General features: G+C 39.8%; 1 protein-coding gene and 1 long non-coding RNA gene across 2 annotated transcripts in view; one reads left to right on the top strand and one right to left on the bottom strand.

The window, feature by feature from the left end:
* The window catches only part of MKLN1 (muskelin 1), a 338,468-nt gene that overhangs the window by 37,759 nt on the left and 276,883 nt on the right, over window positions 1-23,826 (top strand). The gene's annotated exons all lie outside the window — the stretch shown is intronic.
* On the bottom strand, window positions 5,441-21,592 carry LOC116569262. The gene is made up of 3 exons (XR_004276941.1): window positions 21,437-21,592; window positions 11,874-11,880; window positions 5,441-5,451 (listed from the first exon to the last, which is right to left on the bottom strand). It is a non-coding gene; the product is annotated as an uncharacterized LOC116569262 (long non-coding RNA).

Here is a 23,826-nt window from a genome sequence, read left to right as displayed (position 1 = left end):
GGTAGATGGAACTTACTTCAGAAGTTGCTTTCATTTCTATGATCCCGTATTATAATTCTTTACAGATCCGCAGGTCAGTCACTGCTGTAACCCTCAGAGTGAGACAGAATGGAGTGAGCTGAATTAGCTTTTCCGTTTCATCCTTTTCCCCCCTGTAAAACAGAAGTCTTTAATTTCATTCCATTTCATTTGAATTTGTGAAAACCTCAACAGGACATTTTTCATAGCAATGTTGACCTCTTCCGAGTTGCAATGAAGAGAAGCAGCAAAACTATTTAGGAGAGAAAGAGTCATTCCATTTCCTTTTTTCCTCCCTGCTACGATAAACCATTCTCTAAAATATATGTCTTAATTCAGTCAAGTCTTCTTTTCCCCAAGTTATCAGCATTCGTCACTCAAAAAGAATTCTCATATGTGCATGTTAATGCTAGCTATTACTCTATTTTAAATACTGTAACTTAATTTTATGCTCACTTTACATATACTAATGTATAACATGTATGGGAGTATAATTTACTTATTTAACTACAAATACCAAAGGGGAAGCCCAGTTGAGAACACTAGTTCCTTGAGCTATTTTTCCATGATGGGGAGGATTGGGATAATTGGGAATTGTACTTTGCCTCAAGGTCTCATCCCAAATGTTTAAGTCCTCTCGTGTTCCTAAGGGCTAGAAGTGTTGCTTTCAGCTGTTAAACCAAATCACACCCACTTTATTTCTTTTCTCCTCCAAACCACAAATTTAGAGCATACCAAGAAACATGGCAACTTGGCTCCTAAAAGATTAAGGGCAGCTCAGAAATCAAACTCTAAGAAGCTAAAAATATTTCTAAACATGTATGCGCCTTGTTTTATAATTTTTATTTTTAGAGTCAAAGTCAGTTTTTTTTCTTTTTTTTAAGATTTTATGTTGAAGTAATTTCTACACCCAACGTGGCGCTCAACTTACAACCCTGAGATCAAGAGTCACATGTTCTATCAACTAAGCCAGGCAGGCACCCCCAAAGTCAAATTTTTAGTGCCCCTAAATTAAGTTCACTTTAACTTAAGTGGCTGCATGGGAGGTAGATTCTACCATTAGATTTTGTTTAGTCATCCTTCCTTAAAATTCCTTAGCATTTTCAAATGTACGTCGGATGAGATAACAATGAACCACAGAGAGAAGAAATCAAGAAAGAATGGTATTGGGAACGTTGCATGGACCTGAGAGTAAGATGATCTGAATCCTAGCTCTGTTTCCACAACAAATTAACAATAAAGCCTCAGGGAATTTAAGTTCCACAAACATTTATTGTTGGATACTTACTATCTTCAAGGCATTGTAGTAAGTGCTCTAGGGAACACAAAGATAAACAAGACTGTGGATCTTCAAGGAATTTATCATCAAGTAGGAAAGAAGGCATACCACAAAACTCTAGTATAATATGGGACAGAATGTGTGGGTAAATGAAGGAGAGCTTATTGGAGCAAAGAAAGAAAGAAGCATAATTCCAGCCAGACTGGGAACGACTTCACAAAGAAGGTGACGTTTGAGGTGGTCCTAGAAGTATGAGTAGGATTTCTGGGTGGGGCTGGAGGGGAAGGGGGAGACACTGTAAGCAAAGGTGTATGGTAAGAAAATGCACAGCTGTGCTGAGAAACTCGTTAGACAGGAAGGCACAGTTAATTCTGAATAATAATAGGAGATAAGTTCTGACTGCTCTATTAGTGGAAGAGTTTGAATTCCATTCTGAAGAATTTAGACTTTATTAGAGGAGAAGGCCGCAAAGATAAAGGGTGGACCCATGAACGATCAGCTTTGCTAGGATGATTGTTCTGAAAGCACTGAATGGTAGAAGTGGTGAGCGAGAAAGCTAGAAAGTGGAGAGATCGGTTAGATTGGGATAGGGTTTAGACAATGGGAATGGATAAAGAAGGCAATGCAAGAGACATTTCAGAAGGAGAACTGAAAGGACTTGGTGATGATTGGTTTTGAGATGCAAGAGATGACTGAGGCTTTGAGCATTGATGAATCAGAGGATGGATATGCTGAGAATGTAGGAGGTTTGCTGGGGAAGAGGCTGAAATTGGTTTTGAGCATATTTCATCTATTCTGAACATATTGGCTAATCACATGAAACACAAGTCAATTCCTGATTCCCCTCTTTCCAAAACCCTTCAATGCCTCCCCATCCCACTCAAAATAAAAGAAAGTCCTTACACGGGTAGATAAAGCCTCCCATGTTCTGGCGGCCCGCTTTCCCTCTGACCTCCTCTCTTCCCACGCACCCCGCTTCTCAGCAGCAAGAGGAACACTGGCTGTCTTGCTCTTCCTCCAGGACTGCCCAACATATATCTGCCTTAACGGCTTTCTTCACGTTTGCTCTGCCTGAAAACATCTTTCCACAGATGATTTTTTTTTAAAGTTTTTGTTTATTTTTTTTGACAGAGACACAGCAAGAGAGGGAACATAAGCAGGGAGAGTGGGAGAGGGAGAAGTAGGCTCCCCGCTGAGCAGGGAGCCTGATACAGACTCAATCCCAGGACCCTGGGATTATGACTCCAGTCCAACGCAGATGCTTAAACAACTGAGCCACTCAGGGGCCCCTCCAGAGATGATTCTTCTACTTTGCTCCCTCTTCAGCTCTTACTCAAATGCCATCTTTTTAGAAAGGGCTTTCCTGATCATAAAATAGTCACCATCAACCCTCCCTTGTCACTTTTTTCCTCCCCAAATTGCTTTTCTCCACAGTACTTATCACCATCTGATATACTCTGTATTTACTTGTTTATTATCACACCTGGAAACTGAAATTGCAAAAAAAAATTAATAATGTAATAGTCCAGCGTTTTCAAGGGTACAATGAGGTTTGTTACTCTCACACATCATTCTTGGGACTATACATTGATATAATCCCTTTAAAAAGCAATTTGGCAGTATATATAAAAAGTCATAAAACGTTGATGTCCTGGAACATTTTAAGTTTTGAAAAATTCTGAAAATCAATTCTAAGAAGGTAATCTAAAATATGGAAGAGAAAATATACAGAAAATGTGTATCGACATGGTATTTGTAATATCAAGAGATTGGAAAGATTCTAAACATCTAACAATATAAGTAAAGTACTATTCATTTATTTAATAATATATTATTCACTTGTTTAAAGGATAGTTATGAAAATCTGGTTAGCAACAAGGAAAATGCTTATGAGGCAATGTTATATTTAAAAGCACAGAATCCACAATTGTATACAGTATGATTTTAGTTATCTTTAAATATGCATAAAGAAAATTTAGGAGGAAATAAACTCAAATGCTGGTATTAAATGCATTAGGCTAATGGGATTCTAGGTGGCGTATTTTCTCTAAATCTTTCAGGTTTGCTGTATTTGTTATATCCTTTCTGTAATGTGCTTATTTTATCTTATTTTTTTTTTAAGATTTTATTTTTTTATTTGACGGAGAGATAGAGAGCACAGCTAAGCAGGCAGTGTGAGAGATAGGAGCAGGCTCCCTGCTAAGCAGGGAGCCCAACTCGGGGCTCGATCCCAGGACCCTGGAATCATGACCCAAGTCGAAGACAGCCACTCAACCAACTGAGCCACCCAGGCGCCCCACTTATTTTATTTTTAAAGCAATAACTTATTTAGTCATCGAAAGAAACTTCTATGGTGGGTGCCTGGGTGGCTCAGTCAGTTAAGCAGCCAACTCTTGATTTCAGCTCAGGTCATGATCTCAGGGCTATGAGATCAAGCCCTACAACAGGCTTCTCATTGGGTGTGGATCCTCCTTAAAATTCTCTCTCTCCTTCTTTGCCTCCCCAACACCACTCTCTCTCCCTCTCTTAAAAAAAGAAAGAAAGAAACTGTTGCTACAGCTCAGCTCACCCTCTAGACTGCATCATTGGGGACCAATGGGAGGTGTGAGTTTCCAGGCCAACAGATGTTGCCTTTAGGACCACAGACACTAACAGCTGGCCCTACAGCTCATTAGTCCCCCAGGTCTTAGCTCCTCCACCTCATCATTCCTGACTTCTACCTCTTCTCCACTTGCCTGCATAGTTTTAGGCTGTGTGATAGTCACAAGCACAAAACGAGGAAAGCTGAAAGAGCACAACCTCTTCGTGCTTCTTGACAACATTTACATGTGTGCACTGAGGCTAAGCTGCCTCATCCATGTCTCCTTTCACTTTTTCATTTTTTCTTATTTTAGCCACACCTTCTCCCCTTGGCTGACATTCAGGATTTCCCACCTGCCCTTCTTCGCAGTGCTTATCATCATCTGATATAGATTTACTTGTTTATCATCATAGTTTAGAAACTGTTAAAAACAGTTAAAAAGAAAAAGGAAGGGACACCAGGGTGGCTCCATCTGTTAAGCATCTGCCTTTGGCTTAGATCAGGATCCCAGGGTCCTGGGATAGAGCCCTGTATTGGGTTCCCTGCTCAGTGGGGAGCCTGTTTCTCCCTCTCCCTCTGCCTCTTCCCCTGATTGTACTCTCTCTCTCTCTCTCTCTGTCAGATAAATGGGTAAAATCTTAAAAAAAAGGGGGGGGGGAGTGACCCATTGTCTACCTCCTGTCCATTGAGCTCTTCTATAGCTTAACTCATTTTATCTTCTCAAGCCCATAAAATAAGTAAGTGTTAGTTACATTTAGGGAGGAGGAAACTGGGGCTTTGGGAGGTTAGACAGTTTGCCCAAGTTCACTTACCTAGTTGGTCACCAAGTTGAAATTTAAACCCTTCTCCTTCTGACCTCAAATCCTATGCCGTTAGCCTATACATGGATGAACACACATTAATTATTCAGATAGCCTATGTTGATTTATTATATAGACATCGCCTAGTGAAACAAACAATTGAAGAACTGAATAATTCAACCTGAAGCTCTCAATGGATTGGTGCTGTCTTTGTGTCAGAAGTAACTGGCTTATTGCTTCAGATTTTTTCTGCATATGTCCCCGGTATGGACTCAGTAAGAGGGTAGGTCTCAATAATGATTTGAGACTAAAACCAGCAATCTGAAGTATTTTAACTCTGTTGGTGATCTGCAGTACTCTCAGTATTTAGTTATTAACTAAAATTATTATATCTGTTTTGATTAATAACCTCAGTTGAAGGATTCAGAAGCTCTCCTTTGAGACCAACAGCAACTTTTTTGATAGAACAAATTAGTTATTAAATATTACATTAGGTCCTTTCAATCAGTTATTTGGACTTAAGAAATGAAACTATTAATAGAAGACATATAAGATGTCAAAAGGAATGTAAGATCTAGTCATGACTAATACCATTTCAGAGGAAATTTCTAACAAAAAGAGATTTTTCCATTTAATAAGCTATTTATTTCAAGCATCACTTTAATAAAGATTCTAAGCAAATTTGTTGTAATGAGACCGAAGGAACTGAATAGAATTTTCCAAGAAATATCACTCATAATGTTCACCATTATAACAGCTCAACAGTGTTCTTTCTTGTCTGCCTTGTTTGGCTGAAGTCCCTTGTAAAAAAAAAAACAAAAAACCCAAAACTTTCAGCTCCTGACACAGCCGTGAGAAGCCATAACGTAATCAACCTCATCAGAGCTCACATTTTTGGGTACTTACTGTCAGATTTTGCTACCCACTGCATTGATTATCTCGTTTTAATGCTCAGAAGCCCATAGGATAGGGTCTATTGTTATACTCATTTTATAGATAAATGAAGAAACTGAGGCATAGAAACTATGTGGTGACTTATTCAAGAGACAGCATTTAAAATGAAACACAAGGGGTGCCTGGGTGGCTTAGTCGTTAAGCGTCTGCTTTCAGCTCAGGTCATGATCCTGGGGTTCTGGGATCAAGTCCCACATTGGGGCTCCCTGTTCAATGGGGAGCCTGCTTCTCCCTCACCCTCTCCCCCTGCTTGCATTCCTTCTCTCACTGTCTCTCTCTCTCTGTGTGTGTGTTAAATAAATAAAAATCTTTTTAAAAAATGAAACACAAGAAATGTTATACTGGTTGTTTTGCCTTCTCTATGATCTGAGAAAATAACATTTTTTTAAAAAGATTTTATTTATTTATTTGACAGACAGAGATCATAAGTAGGCAGAGAGTCAGGCAGAGAGGGTGGGGGAAGCAGGTTCCCTGCTGAGCAGAGAGCCTGATGCGGGGCTCGATCCCAGGACCCTGAGATCATAACCTGAGCTGAGCCACCCAGGCACCCCAGAAAATAACATTTTTTAAAAGAAACATCAAGTTTGACTTTACAGCTTTTATGTTAAAAGGGAAAATGAATGGCTTTTTTGAATTGTTGGGGCTGTTATGCCAATGATTAATTCCACTAGAGAACTGGTTCCATGAGAGCTGAAATTTTAGATCTAAAAGTCTGTGTGTTCCTCGCTACCCTTGGGCTCCATCAGCCTGTGCTGTAAACCTCCCTTCGCTGTAATAATGTTTCTGTCTCGGGGGGGGGGGGGGTGGGGGGTGTTTAACTGGTGGAGCTGTCCTTGGTCTGAGAGATCCCAGAAGAAAAGTTTTTGCCTGGGGTCTCTGACCTGTCACAGAGTTGCTGCACTTCTCAGCTGATATGTCGAAATCTGCCAACCCACCATGTAGAACAGAGTGGGAGAATTCTTAGGAGAGGCCATGGAAACTCTAAAGGATGCCATTACAGTACATTTGTATGTTTCTCTCCATTTAAGCAGAGCTTTCCCACCTTAGATCAGGAAATGGGGAACCTGGGGCTCACGTACTCAGTAAACTAGTTTTTTTTTTTTTAAAGATTTTATTTATTTATTTGACAGACAGAGATCACAAGTAGGCAGAGAGGCAGGCAGAGAGAGAGAGAGGGAAGCAGGCTCCCTGCTGAGCAGAGAGCCCAATGCGGGACTCGATCCCAGGACCCTGAGATCATGACCTGAGCCGAAGGCAGCAGCTTAACCCACTGAGCCACCCAGGCGCCCAGTAAACTAGTTTTGAATAACTCCTTTGTGCATAATACAGTTTTGAACACCACAAAAGATAAGCTTCTGCCCTCAAAGACTTTACGTCGCAGGGATAAGACTCTCACACATCAGAAAGTTAAAGAACCCAACGTCATAGAGATGGACCCAAGAGAGTGCCAAGGATATCAAGAGTGAGAAGTTCAAGCCAGGGTAATGGAGGCAGAAGGAGGATCCTAAAGCAGTGAGGCGGTCACAGGTGAGAGAGGAAATTTAATAGAGGTCTTGAAGAGGAGGGAGCTAGCCAACAGAACAGAATATATAGTTCAACTCCACTTACTTAAAAAGGAAATAAACGAAAATTGTATTTGCAATATTAAATGCCAAGAGAAAGAGCTGGAAGGGTAGCTAGCAAATTGGGAGGGGAGGAGTGCCATTGGCAGGTGGTAGGGAGTCGAGGGAAGGGCTAGAATTCACAGGGACTTTCGGTTTTTACTATAGATAGTGTTTGAATAGCTTTCCAAGGAGAAGGTGGTCATGCACTACTTTGTGCGACTAAAAAATACAAAATTTACAAAAAGGATGACTAAGAGTTGGGTTTGTAGCACAAAAAGAAGATATTCTAGGTGAGAGGAACAGCTTGAGTCAATGTCCAAAGGTGGAGATATCCGGGATATGTTTGGGGAAGAGGGAGCAGCATAAAAGGGACGTAGTAGAAGGGCAAATGGGGGCCAGTGGAGAAAGGCTATGCATGCCAAGTCCTAGGAGCTTGGGCCTGTCACCCTTGGCCAGAAGCCATAAGGAGTCTTGGACGGATTTGGTTCAGGGTTAATTAATCTAGCTGCACAAGGATTCACTTATTAGTGCTCATGCTTGAAGACCCAGCAAAGTTAGAGGATATGAATTCAAATTTACTTACCTTGCACACCGTGAAAGGCCACGGAAATGTCTCCTGTACTCACTGTCGTAAGAAAGGCTCTGACTTATGCAAGCCTGTGGTTAGACTTTCCAGGAACCACCAAAAGATGGAAATGCTGTCAAATGCAATTGGGGTACAGACACGTATACTCGATCCACAGTATTAATTCCACCATAAATCTTTGTGGAATATTTGACATCTATGATAAATAATTCAAATGTATGACGGAGATTTCGACCCCTAGCATATGAGAAATGGCTGAATCAAATGTGTGAAATTTGAGTAAAAATTAGTTGATTTTAAAAATAAAATCAGATGTAGTCTGTAATATGGTATTTGTTTTAGTTCATTTGTCTTTTCCTTGGGTGAATTGGTGAAATCAATATATTCTTTAACCTCCTATTTATGATTATATCACTATTCAAACACTATATGTGTACACATTATATTTTATTCATACATACACACTCATACAAGATACAATGTAACAAAAATCTATAGCTGCCTAGGAGTGGAGAGGTAACGCCCTACAAACCAATCTTGAAGGAACATTAAATCTAATATGAGGAAAAATACTGTAGCTAGTTGAATCTTGAGTCATGCATTGTGACTCATTGTAAATGATTGGATTCTGAGTGAGATATTGACCAGCAAGTGGAAGAGAGACACAGCAGAGTCCCAGAATGATGATACCAGTTAGGATTGTAAAAAAGCATGCTTGCCTACTGCAAATTATCTTGTAACCAGAAGTCAAGTTTGAAGAAGAAACTGACAATTAAATTTCACTTTCACTTTTCTTCTTATTCAAACTTTAAAGACTTTTAATCCCCATCTTTTCCCCCTACAGCCCCACCCCTCTCGATCTGTCTTTTCTCTGAGGCAGATGGAGTTCTTAATAGGCATAACTGAGTTCCCTGCCTTGTGAAGGGAAAACAACAGGGGACAAGACAGATTCAAAAAAGCTTTACAAATTACGTGGAAAGAAAGATTGCTGGTTTCATATGTTCCATTTTCCTCAGAGCCCTTTCTCTGTTCTTCTTAATCCTTCTTTATCCTTTAAAATTACTTTGTGGCATGTCTTCCCATCACGAGGCTGAGGGCAGCATGAGACATCTGACCTCCCTGTGTTGGAAGAAGGCAGGAATGCAAGATGATCCTGTACCTTAGGTGATTAGACAGACTCACACAAATTTTAGGAAGACAATTTGGGAAATGATTAAAAAAAAAAATCCTTTAAAAAAATATGAAGACCCGAAAAAATATTCCTCTAATCATTTTAATGTAGTTCTTAACACTGATTTCATCAATTCAATCCAGTAAATATGTACTACTATCTGCCAAGTTGAATTAAAAAAAAAACAATTCATGTAGTCCTGATAGCACTGTGCTAATCAGCAGGGTTATAGAAGTACAGAATCTCCACTTCTAGTACAGTTTGGACAGGGGAAGTCTGGTCTCTGCTTCTGTCTTCTCTGTTTTAGTTTCTCTGTCTTCCTCCCTGATAAATCTGTGCCCTGTATGTATCTTCACTTGGGACACAGGGCACCATTTGAATTGTATCTGAGTAAGTCTGAAACCCCATAGTTGAAAGAAAAAACAAAACTTCTTCCCGAGTTTGATGTTCTCTACTACACAGAAAGAAGATGGAGCCTCTGTGAAGGACACCACCTTACATAGATGCCGACAGAGGACATTTGTTTATGTGTGCAGACCTAGGTGAGAAGGTCATTCTAAGCAGAAAGATGGGAGCCGATTTTGTCGTCACTCAAAGCTTTTTAAAGAGAGGAATGAATGGGGCTGATGAAGAACTGATACACTGAGATAATGTTGAGAGAAATAAGGAACAGCTAGAGAATTAGGATATATTTTGGAGAAAATAATAATAACCACCCTGAATTTATCTATTTGTACATCAATATGTTTGAGATGAAACATATGAAAATATGCAAAAACATAAATATCATTCTGCTGATGATATCGCAGATCCCTCAAAGCAAAGGAACACATGCCCCATTCATTCCCTGTTGACATCAGATAGTTTACCAAGTATTTGTGACTTAAAATGAGTGGGGATACTTACTATGTTTAGTTCACTTCTGCTTTTCCTCTAAGTTCAGGGATAAAACTTTAACGTTTTTATAGATTTAATATTTTGTTACATTTAATCTTATTAAAAATATATAAACTTATTGAATACTTATAATTAACATAGCCTATTAATTATAATTTACTTACATGAAATAATGTGTTTCTTTGAGGCAGGGAGGGGGACAGAAGGGGAGGGAGAGAGGGAGAATCTTAAGCAGGCTCCATGACAGTTCAGAGCCCAACGTGGGGCTCGGTCTCGCAACCCAGTGATCATGACCTAAGCCAAAGCTGAGAGCTGGATGCTTAACTGACTGAGCCACCCAGAAGCCCCTATACAAAATAATTATTAATACATACAATTAATAGTTTCCTCAGAGTCATATATTTTCACATATTAAAGTGCTCATGAAAATACTTTATGTTAAAATACTTTAAGTACTTCAGGATTCTGCTTTTGTGATACTAAAAAATGTTTTATTTTGTAGGGTTTTTTTTTTAAGATTTATATTAAGTCTTTTTCTCTTTTTTTTCTAACCAACAGCTAAATTTAGAGGTTCTGTTTTATGTCACAAATGATCCTTGTTGGTACAAAAAAGTTTATATTTTTGGGGGGCTGTGGAGACTTCTTGTCCTTTAAGCCTTATTTACAAAGTTTTTCTCAATTGTTTTTTAATGTCCCTCATATTAGCTTGCCAGCAATAAGCAAAAATAAAGCTGGGACTGTGTCAAAAAATTCACTGGCCCACATTCATCCTTTTTTCAGCAGAGTTTACTCAATAGTGTTCCCCATTCAGCTACTGTGCCAGCGGAAACAGCTAGTTGTTGTCTGAAATGAAGAATAATTGGAAACATGGTTCCTGTTTCTTTTCCTGCAAGTAACAATTCATCCATTTAACATTCTTTTGGTGCTCTTGAATTCCATGCTAGACAGCGTTGTGCTCTCTGGTCAGTTGAGGCCAGTCTGAGAAATGTTGACCTTCTATTCCCGCAGCTGACCCTCCCACTGGGAAGTACTGATGGCCATCTGATGGCCCAGCACTTTCACCTAGAGTCAGTGACATGTGGCGCCAGCGGCTTTGTGTAGGTAAATGGACATCACGCTGGAAAATGCTGGGCTGGGAGAGAGAGCAGTAATTATAAAAGATAAAATTTCTAGCTATTTTGATCCCAACTCTATAGATAAAGAAACAGAACCCAGGAAGGTTAAGTCACTTGTCCAAGGTCATGCTACCAGCAAGCTGTACAACAGAGCGCTTAGCTGCAGCAGCTTTCTTCTGTTCCCTGTACTACAATAGCTCTTGTCTTTTGTGGCCAAGTACATGATTGGTTCTATAACTATTCCAAACACCAGAAAAGGTGACATGTTCTCTTTTTGTGAAGTAAAAATTTATTGTTTTTATACTCTAATCATACACATGAACTCATGCATGTGTAATAAGCTTGTAAGTTATATTATAGTCTTCTGTATTCTTGCTTGTCATTTCATCAAATTCTAGTGGGGTTTTTTCTAGTGGGGTTTTTTTTCTTTTCTTTTAAAAATCACTCTAGTGGTTTTGATTTTTTAAATTTTTGTGCTATATTTTTAAGTGCATAAGAGCTAACAATTATTGTATTTTCTTCAAATTTATATTGTATCACAGGAAATTGATCTGACTACAAATAAAATGATATCAAATTAATAGTGGCTTAAATAAACAGAAATGTATTTTGCTCAAACATAAAAAATACCTGGTGGTAAAACGTTGAGGACTGGTGTAGTGACTCCATGGTCATCTGGAAAGCAAGCTCCACTTGTCTTCCTGCTCTGCTACCTTTTAGTTTGTGGTATCCATTCTCCAACTCATGATTGCAGAATGGCTTCTGCAGCTCCAGCCATCATATATATATATATTCCAGTCATGAAAGAGGAAAAAGAAGAAGGTAGAAAGGAGTAGCTTCCAGCTTAATTAGATATCTGTAGCCCCACCCACTAACTTCTGCTTACAAGTTACTGTCTACCCCTCATTGTAAAAGAGGATGGGAAAATTAATTTGTTTTTATCTCTACACATTGATGTGCCAAAATAGATTGAGGTTTTGTTAGCGAGGGTGAAAGAGGGATGGGCAAGGATGGCATAGGCATCTAGCAATCTCTGCCACCCTGCTCTTAATCATTCCATCCTCTTGTTCCTATTAAATGTTTTTGGCCTTGAATTTGATATTAATATTGTCATTCCTGGTTTTGGATTTGCCTGACATATATCTACCCAATCATTTATTTTCAAACGTTCCCTGTCACTTTCTTTTTTTTTTTTTTTTTAAGATTTTGTTTATTTATTTGACACAGAGAGAGCGATCACAAGTAGGCAGAGAAGCAGGTAGAGAGAGAGGAGGAAGCAGGGTCCCCGCTGAGCAGAGCCCGATGCGGGGCTCCATCCCAGGAGCCTGGGATCATGACCTGAGCCTAAGGCAGAGGCTTTAACCCACTAAGCCACCCAGGAGCCCCTTGAAGTGAATTTCGTATACAAGGCTTTGTTTTGTTTTTCAACCTATTCAGAAAATTTGTCTTTTGAAAGAGAAATTCAATTCTTAATTTTTATGGTAATGGATATATTTATTTTTATTCTTTTCTTTTTCTTATTATTCCTTATAATGTTTCATTGTTTTTTTTCTCCCCCTTATCCCCCACTTCCTTAGGTTTACTGGCTTGATTTTATTTTAAGAGTTATTTCCCTCCCCTCTGTTATGTTGAAAGTTTTCACATGAAATGCTTAGTTCTCTTAAATAATTATTTTTTTTTCCTGACTGAATAACCATATCCCTGTATCTCAGAGATTCGTTATGAACATACTAAGGAAGAAATGCAATTTATTTCTTCAAAAGTAGAGGAAGGTCATTGGCACCATGTAATAATTAAGGAAGTTTATTTTCCTCATTCCCTTCAATATCACACATAGACAGCAACAAACTCAAGCAGAGCTGGAAAGGAGCCCTGTTTCGACCAAACACCACTCCTGTGTGTAGCGCTTTCCAGATTCCTTTCAGAATCTAATTATTGAAGGAAAAAGAAAAGCTATTATCCTGGATTTTGAAAGTCCACATGGGAACAAATTATAAGTATTCATCCTTACGTTTCTCTATGTCTTCACTGGATGCAAAACAAGTTCTCATGAGTGATAAAGCAAACAACAATAGTAAGACGGCAGTACAATCTGTGGCGGGAGATTCCCATCACACTGGTTTTAAAAGAAGTCTTAAAACCTTTTTCCATGGAAGGCTTGAGTTCTACAAAGTTTGTTATAGTTCTGTAAGGAACTTGCATACAAAATTTAGCTTTAGATTACTTGGTGAAATTATTAAGCCTTTTTTGATACTTTCACCTTTTCATGAATACATTACTTCTAAAAGGAGCTTTTTTCTCTAGTCTGGCTTCAAATTATACCTTCTGCTTCATGCCACAGCAGTATACTTTCTCCCAAGAGCAACTGAGCATGTTAAAATTAAACAAATGGTGCAAGTTTTACCATCTAGGTAGGAATTTTGCTGTTTTATCATGGGGAACAACGTAAAAGAAGAAACCAAAGTTTTGTTAAAGCCATATAACTTCTACCCAACTTCATCATTCTAACATATTTCTTTATTTTTTTATTATTTTTTAAAAAGGCTTTATTTTTTTGAGAGAGAAAGAGTGGGCACAAGTAGACAGAGTAGTAGGCAAAGGGAGAGGGAGAAGCAGGCTCCCCACTGAGGAGAGAGCCCAATGTGGGGCTCAATTCCAGGACCTGGGATCATAACCTGAGTCAAAAGCAAATGCTTAACCGACTGAGCCACCCAATGCCCCTAACTTACTTCTTTAAAAAAATATATTATTATTTTAGATTGCCTAGGGGTATGATTTGGCTACAAATGGGTATGCATTTTGATGACTCTTAGCACATAATAATTCTATACAGCAAACTATTTGTACTCTGCAAAAATTTTTATATATATCTAATAAATAATATATTACATACAAGAAATGCTCAGCCTTGAATGTGGTTTATCATATTTGTCTTGAGGCTCTCTCTCTCACTCTTTAGGATCAAGAATGGACTGACCCCTCTTTCTGTCACTCGCTATTATATCATTGGGGCAAAAGGACAAAGACTCAGTTCTGTTGTCAGAAGTGACTCCTTTCCCATTATCACTATTTTCCTGCAACGCTTTAGTCAAAAGGGTCAAGGCACTATGTCACAGATAGAGAATAATTAATAAATTACTTATAAATTTATTTATTTAAATTTAAATTTAAATTTAGAATGTCCCACCTTCTCCTCTCGTTAAGTATTTTCCCTCTAGTATGGACTTTGTAAGGAACTAGCCCCACTTCAGCCTCAAGAGAAGTGAGAGAGATACAAGAATAAGAAAGATGAGTGTCTGATGAAAGTACAAGTATTTTAGGAAACTATAGATAAATAAACATGAGATTTGAATGTTAAAATGTATCTGCATGTAGTGTGAGTTTAATTTTATTGGCTACTAATATTGATTAAAAATGAGGATTTGCAAGATTGGCCTTATGTTGAAGCTGGATGACAGGTCCAATAAGGATGGGTTCATTTTTACTACTCTTCTGCCTTTGGGTGTGCTTGAAACTTTCTGTAATGAGTTTTAAAAAGAAAAGAAATAAGGTTTCCGAAAACTGTTCTGGATCGATTAATTCTGAAACAGTTTCCTGTTTTTATGCCCCATAAAAAGGGCATCATAAATATGTTCATTAATGGAATTCACAATTGGTTTGGATTCAGTGTATTGACAAAATTCCTCAACCCCAAGTCTTAGTCCTGCAGTGGGTACTCTGTGATGGAATTTGGAAAACAGTGGGCTCATCCAACTTTCATGAGTTAAGTGGAAAAAAAAAAATGTGACTAAATTTTATATCTTACAGAAGCATTTGAGGAATAACCATGTTTGAAAGGACAGTTTTCTCATGGACTGTATAGAATTCTGTCACTACAGAGAGACTGTCTTCTTTACTAAGAACAAGTAGAAAATAAAGACTATAAATAATGAACCATTCTGAGTCTGTTTCATAGTGTCATCTCTTCGCAAAATTTCTCATATAAGGTGCTGCCTCTTCATTTTCTTCTTAGCTGACCTGGGCTTAGGGCAATGATCTGTCACTCTCATGCATCGAGGGAGAAACAAAACCCCTCAAGAACTAGATATAGGGAAGAAGGGAAGACAGTATTTTATCATTACAAATTAATCAGATATTTACTAAATGCCTCTCCTGATGACTATTCTCACTTTAAAGCTAGCAAATCTTGGTTTACAAAATACCTTCACATGCATGATCTTACCTAATCCTCCCAAAAAACAGTAAGGTAAGTAGGGGCACTCTTTAAGATCAAGAAATCGCAACTCAGAAACCTAAGTGCTTCCTGAAGGTCTTACACCATCTAGGTGGGGCAGGGGGCACAGAAACCACCCAGGTCTCCAGACACCATCCTGTGGTCATTCCCTGTTGACCACCCAGTGTTATGCTTCTCTAGCCTGTGTGTTTGGTCCTGTGGGGGATTGAAAAGAAGTAAAGGCATGATTCCTGCCCTCAGCGAGTTTATGATCTAGATGGGAAAATATAAATTTTATATAAGAAAAGAAGCAAAGAATTATTAAGCATTAAACTATATGAAATGGGCTATACCTACAATAACATTTGGGTTGTTTTAAATGATAAAATCTACCCAAGCACCGAAACCTGCATTTATAGGTGCCCAAGAACTCTGGTCAACCAAATGCTTCTCAAGTCTTCCAGCCAGGCAATACATGTTTTCCCGGAGAAGTCCCATGATTGATGCTTGACTGGGAGGAAAGCCTGTAGAAGAGAAAGAAGAAGAAAATATCTTCTCATACGCTATCCTGTACTTGCAGATACAATCTTGCCCAGCTCCCCAGTGACACATGGTTGCTTGCAAGAGCCAATTCTTAAATTGCTGAATTCCTATTAGCTTCTGTTGAGCCTCCAGTGAGAACCGGAAGCTTGTCGAAGCTTGGCCCAGGCACACCTTCATTAGATCCTCTAGGCCATCAACAGAGGCTACAAAGCAAAGTGCCTCTTTGCCTCCTCCTATTTACCTAACTGCAATGGGAAAAAAGTGGAAGAATTGAAATTTTTTAAGAAAACTGCCTAGAGGCAGAAGAATGGGCACATTTGTTCCACCTTCCGAGGAACCATTGACTTCAAAGGTCTGCAGGGAATCTGTGAGCACTTTCATTTCCTGATGTTCTGATGCTCAAACCTAAAACTTTCCAAATGCATTTTTGCTTCAGAAGCAAAATTCTATGGGAAATATCTGTTCTTTCTTTTTCAGCAGAGTAAACCTGTCCTCAGGGACAGCTGTACGCCAGTCATTGTCTGTGTCTCCCCCATTGAGTGGCATATTCCCTGAGAGGCTCCTTGGGGACTTCCAAAACCACCAATGAGTGTCTCATAGCCATCCTTTAAAAATAACGCTCATGGTTATCCAGATGGACTGGCATTATGGACTCTCCTGTGCAGTCTTCTTCAAAGTGCTAATTTGCTTAAGTGTCCTTTGGAGTTGGCCAGCATCGATGAATCTGGATGGCTCACACATGGCACCGCAGTGCTGGGGTCACTCTTCAAGGCTTGATGCCTGCCCACCTGCAAGGAGGAGAGGGTGTGGGAGACATCAAATGCGAGTGAGAACGCAGCCCTAATATGCTTTGCGCAAATGTGAGGGTATGCATCGGAGCCACAGTCAACGCATCCAGCCACACTGAGCACAGGAGAGCAAATGTGAACCCGTTCTGTTTGACTCCGAAGCCCAATCCCAGAGCAGCTAGCGCTGAACCACCCCTGCCCTTCACAGAGGCAGCCATTGAATTATTTTTTCAGAAGTGGCGTAGATTTTTGCTGAGTCATTCAGGCTTTCATTTCACCCAGTGGTTATGAACATGGATTCTAGAACCAGCTCTGTCACATACTAGCTTTGTGACCTGATGGGCACATTAGTTAAAAACGCTGTGTTCCTTCAATCCCCCATGTTAGAAACTTGCCCAGCATATATCATGCCCTATATAAGCGTCTGCTGTTTTCATACATTTGGTCTTCTTCTTCTTTTTTTTTTTTAAGATTTTATTTATTTATGACAAAGAGAGATAGAGAGAGAGGGAACATAAGCAGGGGGAGCAGCAGGCAGAGGGAGAAGCAGCCTCCCTGCAGAAAGGGAGCCTGATGCGGGGCTTGATTCCAGGACGCTGGGATTATGACCTGAGCTGAAGGCAGACACTTAAAGACTGAGCCACCCAGGTGCCCCTGCATTCCGTCTTCTAATATTAACGTGAAACCTCTGCCCTAGACAAGACTACATGTTGAGATGTAAAAACAAATATGATACAGTCTGTGCCCTCACTGGGCCTACACTCTCCATTAGAGCCTTGGGTTTTATTTCTCTTCTGCCCCTAGCAACAATCTTCTGCCCCAATCAACGTGTTTGAATGTATGATTGGATCAGGAAAATGGGGAAGGATACCAATCATTTCAGTTACGTGACAATTTGACAGTCCCTGCCACGAGGAAGCACCTGTCGTTATTAGCTATTTTCATTATTATTTGGTAGAATAAATGCTGAGACTTTGCGCGTGGACTGGAGGTTGAGGGTGGCGCACTTAGGGAAGTCTTCCAAGAGGCAGTATCACTGAGATTCGTTTTGATCAGTGAGTGGGTGTTAGCCAGTAAGAGAAGAGGGCTAAGTGTGTTCTAGGCAGAAGGAACATTGTGTGCAGAACTAGAGAGCCGTGAAATAGCACAATACATTCAGGGAACTCCAAGTAGGCAAGTACGACCAGAGTCCCGTCCTTGTCGTATACAGCGTGCGTTTGTTAAATGAGTATTTGAGATTGGACGCTGGGAAATGAAACAAAACAAATGAGACATGGCTTACGTCACCCTGGCCTTTAGCGTTGACTAGATAACCAGTCCCCGACTAAGTGGCTGGTGAATTTGACATTGTTCAGTATAGTGCTTGCCTTGGTACAAATGCTATTAGTCTCCACACAGCGGGCGGCTCCATAGTCAGCCCCTTCTTGTCTACCAGTGGAGGAAGGGAAGTGACTTCATTTTTCTGTTTTTCCAAAGTGATGGAGCTGAATTAACCACTAAGTTGGTTGGGATCATTGTATAGATAAAACTGTTTTGCAGAGTAACATAGATTCTCTAGATCAAGGGTTAGCAAACTATGGCCTGAGGGCCAAATCCTATTCACTGCTTGTTTTTGTAATTAAGTTTTTTTTGGAATGCAGCCATGCCCATTTGTTTACATGTTAGTCCACAGCCGCCTTAGCAGTATTTAACAGCAGCATTGTGACAGACACTGTACAGCCTGCACTGCGTAAAATATTTACTAGCTGGCTCTTTGCAAAAAACATTTGCTAATCTAGCTCTAGGGTCATCTCTTCTAATTGGATGTTAAGGAGAAATCAGCTAATATTTAAGACAGAAGATTGAGTTGGTTTAGAACCAACACAGCAAACAATAGGTTATTAAATTTTTTAAATTCTCTGCCAAGAAGAGAGAGCATTGCAAATATGTTAGCCATAAAGAGCTCCATAAATATGTGTACAAGAATAAACACAGATTCTGTGACTGGCCTTCAAGAGTTGACTCTAAGCTCCTGGCAGTGAGGGGGTAAAAAAGAAGAAGAAGAAGAAGGGAATTGGACACCCTTATTGTTACCTGTTGTCTCTTCACAAACCACTTGAACATGCAGTGGTTTAAAACAGCTACCATGTACTATTTCTCGTGAGACTCTGAGTTGGTTGAGTGTTTTTGAGACTCTAGGCTGGGCCCGGCTGATCTTGGTGGGCTTCCTCATGCATTTGTGGTGACTTAGTATGTTAGCTCTGGGCTGGCTGGGCTGGGATGGCCTCAGCTGGGATGGTTCATCTCTACTCCACATGATCTCTCATCCCCCAACAGGTTAGTGTGGGCTTAGAAGAGTAGCCATGGTGGGTTCCAAGAAGGAAAATGGAAGCTCACACTTGAGGCTTTAGCTCAGAAGTGGCACACTCCATCTGTTGCATTCTAGTGGCCGAAGCAAGTCAAACCCAGCCTAAATTTAAGGAGCCAAGGAATGGACTCTAACTCTTGGTGTAAATTGCAGAAAAGTCATGTTGCCAAGGGTAGAGAAACAGAAGGGAGATAACTGGGGCCATGATTGAAGTCAATCAAATAGCATCTAGACCAGCATATATTCCAACCATAATATATTTTTTTAAAGTCATCTCTGTGGTCTAAAGTGGAAAAGAAAAGTCATCAGACAATAATTTAGCCCCTCCGACAGGTAGAAGTCATCAGTGTTTTCAACTAAGAGGACCAACATCTTCTAGTTAGTGACAAATGCGGAGGAGGAGTAGAAAGAAGCCTTTCAGAGCTATGGTACATATCATAGAAGACCCAGACCCATATTAAAATGCCACTTGACTGGGGGCGCCTGGGTGGCTCAGTTGGTTAAGCAACCGCCTTCGGCTCAGGTCACGGTCCTGGAGTCCCGGGATCGAGTTCTGCATCAGGCTCCCAGCTCCATGGGGAGTCTGCTTCTCCCTCTGACCTTCTCGCCTCTCATGCTCTCTCTCACTGTCTCTCTCTCTAATAAATAAATAAAAATCTTTAAAATAAAATAAAATGCCACTTGACAAATTTCACCCGGGAATCAGACTCCATTTTAATGGATTAATGGAATAAGCAAAATCATTATTAGAGAAGTAACCAATGAGTAACCTAAATATTAGCTTTTAAACTAAAGCCTAAACAGACCTATAATCTTGCCAGTGACCATTCCCATTCCAGTCCACTTCTGATTTGGGTTGGCACTAAAATTGGTCACCGTATTCAAAGACGACATTGCTATCTATGGATACGGATGTGATAAAAAATACAGATAGGGAATAAATATTTTTTTTTAACTCACTAGCCGTGTCACAACTTTTTTTTTTTTTTAAATTGCTGGAATATCTACCTTACTACCAAACTTGCCTCAATAAATAATTAGCATAAATAGCAACAGTGGATGTCAGAAATCCTCCTTAACTCTTCTTTTCTTGGTACCATGGGTTGTCAGTAAGAAGAGCATAAACCTATGTAGCCCTTGGTCCTTACAGTCATTCAGAATCCCCTAAAAATCAAAAACAAATGACTAAAGACCAAAATCAAAATGGCCAACCCACCCAGAAAAGCCACACAACCTAGGTTTGAAAACGTCCTTTCTGACCTGGAGCCAGTCGGGGTGTTGGCCCTTGTCATCAAGAAGCCGATGGCTTTACCTGTGGTCTTCCATGAAATTGCCACCATCAGACTTCTGTAGTAGCGGCAACAGGACATGGGGAGGAACAAAACAGGATTTAAGGAACTATGGGACGCCTGTTGACTGAGACTTCGGGATCAGCTGTGAATGGAAATACATGTCAATTTCAATAGAGTGAAAAGGAACTGGAGTGTTATTATTGAAGAGATGGAGAGGAGCCCGTCAGGATGCTTGTGGATGACTGGTTTCTGGGAGGGTTGGGGAGAGGTAGAGCTTCCCAAATGAAGCTTCCAAAACTTGGGTTCAGGAAATCAGAAGTTAACCTTCGGCGGATCACATAAAGGTTAAATGATATAACATATACAAAATAGCTGGCCAAGTGCTTAGGAGGGTAGACCTCCATAAATGTTGGTTTCTTTCCTCTCTTTGCATCTCCTACCCACCTTAGAATTTCCTTAAAAAAAAAAAAAAAAAAAAAAAAAAAAGACCTTCCAGCCAGCTGCCATTGGAAAGATGTCAAATACGATAAGCTGCTGATAGGTGGTAACGATCAACAAAATTCACACTCAGGTGGTTGGAGCAGGGCATGTCACCTCCCCCCACCCCTCCTTATTACAGCTTGGAGGCCACACAAAGACATTCCTTCCTTCCTGCAGAGGAAGTGTATGTGTTCTCTCAAACCTACCTTGGCATTCCTTGATGTCTTAGAGAAGCAGATGACCCTGGCTGAGCAAGACAGTCAGCAGAACAGCAGCCCTTGATGCTGCAATTGGAAATTTCCATTCTTTGCTTGCAGCTCTGAAAAAAAAAAAAAAAAATCTAAAGAGCCCAGTAGCTGGGAAATTTCCACGATGGAAAATTTTAACATATTCTTTAGCTCTAAACTATGCAGGTTTATGGAGACTATTTTTTTTTCTTTTGGTAATTTCCTTCTTTAACAATAATTTATGAACATGGTAACACTCCAGCTGTGGGAATAAGGAGGGCAAGATGACTTGCAGGAGAATGGGTATAGTTGGCTAGTTGTAGGCTGGGCTGTATACACATTTGACCCGAACCATAGAAATGCAGATCAGTACAGGACCCACCAGGTGGGAACTCATCCAAAATAGAGATAGTTTGCTCTGGAGCACTGCAGAGAAGTCTGGGTAGAGACTGGAAGTGGAAAGTGTGGATGAATACAACTTTGGCACAGGAGATGGTGAGTTGTATTGCTGCAGAAAGAATCTCAGGCAGATTCCTCAGACCACTACTTCTTAAATGTAAACATGCATATAAATCACCTGGAAATCTTGTTAAGATGCAGATTCTGATTTGGTAGCTCTGGGGTGGGGCCCAAGACTCCGTGTTTCTAACAGGCTCCCAGGTGGTGCTGATGCTGCCCTTCTGAGGACCACACGGTGTATAGCCAGACCATAAACAAACCTCACTACAATGAGGTCAACTTGCCTTCCACAGCAAAACAGAATCAAAGGGCAGCCAGAGGTGAGCTCCCTTGGGGTCATTTTCTTAGGTTACAAAGCTAGGGTCTAAGAGTAGAACTGAATGCTTTCTGGAAAGATGCTTCATGCAAGTCTGAATAAAATGGATCTTTTGAAACGTTGGGATACAAACAGTTACCAGAAGGCTGCCGACTCAGCAGGCTGGAGTTGGTGGTTTCTAGAATGCTACGCCTTTCCAGAGAAACCCCTATAACAAATAAGGTGGTGAGGACTCCTATGCTGGTCTGGTTTCCTCAGTGATTCCCTAGCATTATGACATGTGGGGGTGAAACACCAGGGGACTAGCTCTAATTATTGAGGGAAGACTGTTGGCCACAGTGGTGTAAAGGGGAAAAGGAATCTGGGAAATAAATTACTTCCATCTCAGCCAGGTAATTGTTTCACGTTTACTGAAATAAAATAAAAAAGAAATAGGAAAAAATTTCCATTTCTTAACACCTAGCGCACCTCTGTGCTACCTATTTTACTGAGAGAGAGAGAGAGAGAGAGGAAGATAAAAATCTGTGGCATCTCTATTCCCAGTGTTACCTCCAATTGATTTGCTGTATGTATCTTTAATGCAACATTTGTCCTATTTTTTGTTTTCCATTCAACTGAGCATTGAATGGGTTATTACTACGTTTCAAATTAAAGTACACAGAGGAACATACGGGAAAAAAGGAGCAGGGAGATTCCCAGCATGAAAATGTGATGTTGAAATAAGTATAAGAGTGGAATGAATTTGGTAATATAAGTATTAAAATATATATTAAAAGTAAATAATTATTCTAGTACCCTAGCATCTGCATAATATTTAGAAATGGCTTACATTTGGATTATTTAGGAATTTAGACTTCTAAAGGTTGGTTGGCATCTTCTGTTTCAAAAATCTTCACTGTGGGGTTTAGGCATGATTTGGCATTGAAATAAACTTCCTGATTCCTTAAACATAAGAGATCGGTTTGGGGTTTTATTTTCCCCCTATAGGTTTTAATGAGCAATTATTCACCGAAGAACCATCTTACAACCTATCACCAACCAAATAGAATTTGATTGATTGACTTACAGTCACATCTATTTAGTAATAAACATAATAATTATAATAAAATTAAGCATAATTGAGTGCTTTCAACAGGTGAGGCATTTCACCTTTACAACAAGCTTATAGGATAGATACCATTATTACAAACATGAGAAACTGGGATACAGAGAGCTTCAGTGAACTGCCTGGGATCCATATTTTATGGCCAAGCAGGGAAAGACGTCCTCTGGCCAGCCCCAGATATGCTAGTGCTTTCACCAAATATCACAGCTACATCTCAGCTTCATTCCCCTTATCACAGACAGATGGATAGAGGCTCCTTCTCAAGTTTAACAACTTCACAGAGCTTGATTCAAATACTGAATGTGTTGTTAGTTGCTTACAGCTGCTATTTCTCTAGCCGTGCAGTAAGTCCAAGCAAACTCTTTTGAAGAGCTCATTAAAACTGCTAAAATAAAGTCTTAGAAGCAGGTGCATTCATTAGCTGAAATGCAGACAATTATGTTAATATCGCCTTCAGGTGACAAATTTAAAGCCATCAAAATCATGGAGGATAAAAGGATTTTCAAAGCTAAAGTTAACTTCTTCCTTTGTAGGACTCTTTGCTCTGTTGAGCATGTGACTGCCTTTGCAGCTGCCAACATGGGGACCTCCAGTGTTACCTCACAAAAATAAAGCCATGTTTGCAGTATCATATTTCCCTTACAATGTCTTGGGTCTCTATTCAGGAAAATAAAGGTAAGGAATTGTCTACAGCCCTAGTGTTATTTTCTAAATAGGGAACTTGGCACCTTGTTTATAATCTATTGTCAGATTAGATCCAAGGGTAGGGACATGTTAAAGAAGATGGTTAAAAATACCTAGACACCGATTCCGGGCTTCGGTCAGATGGACCAACAGCTCTTCCACTTTGCCTTCTCTTTTTTTCTCAAAGAATATTGAACATGAAATACATATATGATGATACGTATGTATTTAGGAAGTGATACATCACAGTGTAAACAATAGTTACCCCAGGATGATTTTTATTTTATCTGTGTGTGTATTTTTAATTCTCAAATTTTCTACAGTGAATATGTGTTATTGTATAAAGTTAAAAATTGTTTTAAAAAAA

This window comes from Mustela erminea, chromosome 11 (assembly GCF_009829155.1).
Source record: "Mustela erminea isolate mMusErm1 chromosome 11, mMusErm1.Pri, whole genome shotgun sequence".
NCBI lineage: Eukaryota > Metazoa > Chordata > Mammalia > Carnivora > Mustelidae > Mustela > Mustela erminea.
This window is presented reverse-complemented; position numbering and strand designations above follow the sequence as displayed.